We start from the raw sequence: 4,122 nt of genomic DNA, 5'->3' as shown, positions 1-4,122 counted from the left end.
CCGCCAATAAATAATCTTACCTCTTAATCCCAATGTAATAACACACATAGATGAGATTTTCCATTTAATAACTGCTACTATATCAATATCATGTGATATTCTTCCCCCAGGAGAGATGTCAGAGCTGATGAGGTTCTATCACATCCAGGAAAAAGAATAAGCAACACAGAAACATTCTACCTACAGTATTAGGTAAGTAACAATAAAATTACCCAAAGAATATGAACTAGTACTTTTAGTTAAGAAGGGAGCAAGTGCCCTAGTTTTTTCTTTAAAAAGTCTATTAATCTAGTTTTTAAAATACAGTAATCCAAAAATAGGCATCATCTTCTTGCTCTTCACAATTTTATAATAAGAAGGTAAAATGTGAGTCGAGATTCATTAAGGAAAAAGAAAAAGCAGCAACAGTTTAAAGACTGAGGCATTTCTGTGTTCTACTGACCTTTAAATTTTATTAACTACACTAAGCCCCTCACTACGATTTCTCCAGTATCCCAGAAGTAACTTGGGTTTCCTTTCAGGCAGGGTAAAGAAGTATTCAAAGAACAGACATGAATGCATGCAGTTCAAGCCCTTTAGGGTCCAAGTCCGTGGCTTCCTGTGCATGCACAGTGAAGGGGCTTCTTCACCTAGAGGAGTTGGTGGACCCTGTCCCTCTCCGGGCAGTGCTGGTAAGGAAACCAGGGATCCAAGCAAAGGAAGTGGCCAAAGGAGTCCTACTGACATCATCCATGCTTGACAGACTGTTTTAGTGAGGGCCTGAATCACCGAGTCCCCTGTCAAGGTGATGAAAAGGCCAGTCTAGCCAGCAGAAGCCCTGCTGTCACCAGAGGAAGGGCTTTGACCAGCTTCTCCTAATAGAGTAAGAAGTGATTCTCTGAATTACTCCATCTTGTTTTTCATATCACCAGTAGAAGGGCTCTGGATCTAAACAGCACATTTTATGGCTAAAGAGTTCTGGGAGTTGATGTTTAGAAAATGCAGCTTGTTCAAAGTCTGAAAGGCACACTGAGGATTTTTCTAAACACTTCTGCTCCCATCAAAAAAGAAAAAAAAAAAGACTGAGGACTCAGGTAGGTTTACACTGTATCAAAATTTACCATCTATAGCCAAAAGCCACACCTGCAACTACTCAAACCCAAGAAAGTCCATGTAGGTAACACAGCACCAGTTGCATGGTCCTTTTCTCATTCCATCCTATGCTTTAATGGCTGGAGGATGCATACTGAAAAAAAATCTCAATGCGAAAGAAAGAAAACTCCCTTGTTAAAATACATTAATACCTCCCATGCCATATGAAGCTCAGGCTCAGGATCAGATCTTATAAACACGTCTCTGGTGGGCATAACATATTTACAACACAGTTAAAGGCACAGTGGCATTTAAAAATAAAGCCGTGAGGATGTACAGTAAAAGATTCATTGTAATAATTACACTGGCTTCAACTGGTAGAACTGACTCTTGCCAGATAACAGGCGAGGGAGGTGGTGATTTGAGCCTGCTGGTTGGTTATCGGGCATAGTGAGTCCCTGATCCCAGGTGCAGGTAGAAACAAGCTCACCACACATCTCAGTGTTTCATTCTGGCTGTTTACATCTTTCCTGCTTTCTTGCCAGGCTGAGCTGGGATGTGAAGAATGTTGCGGGTTTCCTCCATGACCCTGACAAGCAGGTTGTCGATGTAGTCTTCCAGCTCACGTACCTGGAACTCCTTCTTGCTTATGGTTTCCTTCTGCTTCAGAACCAGTTGGATTAGCTCATCATGGGTCAGTTGTGCGTAGGCAAAAGCAGAGTCCGAGGAGGTGTATTTCTTCACCATGGGCTCGTCGGTCATGTTCTCACTGATGATGGTAGCAGGTCCCAAGCTGGAGTTAGCAATCTTAGTGGCTGTTGTGTTCATTGGCTTCACAGGATGAAGTTGAGGTTTGACAGCTCTGGTCTGGGGAGCCCTTGGAGAGGGAATTGGCCGCTTCAGTTCAGACTTGGACTCGGTCAGCTTCCAGTTCTGTGATCCGCACATCTTCAAAGGGGTTCAGGGAGTTACCCTGCCTAGAGACAATAGCTGCAGTATCTTTCTCAGATCTTCTTACTAGGTCTCCAGCAGATGCTGATGCATCCTCCCTCGGCTTGACCTCCGTGAGCGTGCCTTCCTTCTCCTTCCCCAGGATGCTAGGAGGGCCTTCACCTTCACTGTCCTTAGCCACATCCTTCTTCCCCATCACCAGAGAAAGCAGAGAGGACCTCTTGGTCTCCTGCTTCTTGTTCTCTTTGGCTTCTTTTGCAACCTCCACATTTGCTGGAGCCGTATTTTCCTTATTGTCCCCACTGACCAGTGGTCGGTAGGAAGGCAGAGACATAGACTTCGGAGAGTCCTTGGTGGAAGACTCTGACAGCCGCCTGTCAGAAGACATCCCACCTCCTTCCGCAGCCTCCTTCCAAGACCGCGCAGCCAGGTTTTCAGTAGATGAGAACAGATGTTTCTTTCTGAAGCCCTGGGGGGATGGAGAGGAAGAAGGGCTGCTATCCTTGGTCTCACCCTTGGCTTCTGGCTGCTACAGGTAAACATGGTAGCATGATTCCCATTGATACAGATGTTAGAGAGAGAGGACATCATTTTTAGACCAAAGGCCACCAAGAAAGGAGAGAGTCCTTCCTTCTTGGGAAGGGTGAAATTGACTTGGCTTAGCTGCTTAAGATCTGTACTTGCAGTTCTCCTGTGAGACATGACATCTGAGGCTGACGAGGACTCGTCCTCATTGTCGTCATCGTCCCACCGGGACTGAAAGTCTCCAGGACGAAGCAAGACCTTGTCTGACTTTGAAGTCGGCAGAACAGACATGGACTGGGAAAGTGGAGTTTTTTGCAGATTCGTCTTGGAAAACAAGGTCTTGATCTTGGATTTCTTTTTCTTGTCTTTGGACGAACACTCATCATCACTATCGACTGAGAGTGTCGTGCTAGGGACAATGGGAGAAGCAGTATCAGAGGCACTGTCCTTGTTCTTCCCCTTGATCTTGTCCTTCGGTTTTCCAAATGGATTCCAAGACTTGTCTTTCGTGGAAAGGTCAAACATGCTGGCCATCATGTTGTTCCTCATAAACTGGATGTCAACCTTGATTTCCCTTCACACTTTATTCTTCCTTCCTGGCTTGGATTTCAAGGTATACCACTCCGTCTTTCTGTGGCCCTGGTCGCGGTGCAGCTCCTGCAGGTCCACCTCAGTGCAGCCCAGGAACTTGTCGAGGCCGAGTAGCGCGCGGTGCAGCACGGTGAGCTGCAGGGTGGCGGCGGCCGTGGGACCGGAGGACAGCAGTGAAGGCAGCTAGAAGGTGGCCTCCTCCCGCCACACCGGCGCGCCCAGGCTGCGCTCCGACACCGACGTGGCTTACTTCTCCTGCTGACCTGTATCACCGCGTACGCATCGCTCGTGTCCCCGGGGCCCTTGGCCCCTAGGCCCCGCGCCTGCAGCACCGTCACCTGCCCGTGGGTTGGGAACCATATGGCCCCCAGACCCCGGCCAGCCAAGGTCATTAGGGACATGGTGATGGTGCCTCGGCCGACTCAAGTTCACTCTTTTAATGTTTTCTGGACCTCAAGTACAAATGAGTGAGTTAATTATACTTTTGTTTATGGCATATAGTTATCATCAGTAAATAAAATACATTTTATATTGACATTTTTATGGGAGAAATAGTGTATAACTATCTCTCCCTCTCACAGGTATATACACACATATGCATGAATATACATGTACACGTCTAGTGTGTGTATATAATAGAAATCGGAAATCTTGCATGTAATACTGATGGACATAAAGTAGGATTTCAGATACCACCTTAGTGAAATATCAGCTAGAGCAAATGAATTCTTCTAGTTCCAAGTCATTTCATATTTGTGAGCATCCTTGTCTTAGAGGATTGGGACAGTACAGGACAGAAACATCATGACCCAAGCAATTCTGCTACTTTCTGATGCAGGGAACTTCAAGGGCTAGATGGGCAGATGGGTGTGCTGGCACCCTTTCTCCAACTAGAATACATAAATTGATTTCCATCGTAAAACAGATTCTTACCCGATTGATGTCCAAGTCCAAGGGGGAAATACAGAGTTCACAGCTGAGGGG

The 4,122-nt window shown here is 46.3% G+C and overlaps 1 pseudogene; it reads right to left on the bottom strand.

Annotated features, from left to right (window-relative positions):
• Nucleotides 1-1,590: 1,590 nt before the first annotated feature.
• On the bottom strand, nucleotides 1,591-3,539 carry LOC103254581 (annotated as a pseudogene).
• Between the last annotated feature and the right edge of the window lie 583 nt (nucleotides 3,540-4,122).

Source organism: Carlito syrichta, unplaced genomic scaffold (genome assembly GCF_000164805.1).
Source record: "Carlito syrichta isolate Samal-C Ts95f unplaced genomic scaffold, Tarsius_syrichta-2.0.1 Scaffold285751, whole genome shotgun sequence".
Classification (NCBI taxonomy): Eukaryota; Metazoa; Chordata; class Mammalia; order Primates; family Tarsiidae; genus Carlito; species Carlito syrichta.
Note: the sequence above shows the minus strand (reverse complement) of the source record. Positions and strands in the feature narration are given on the sequence as shown.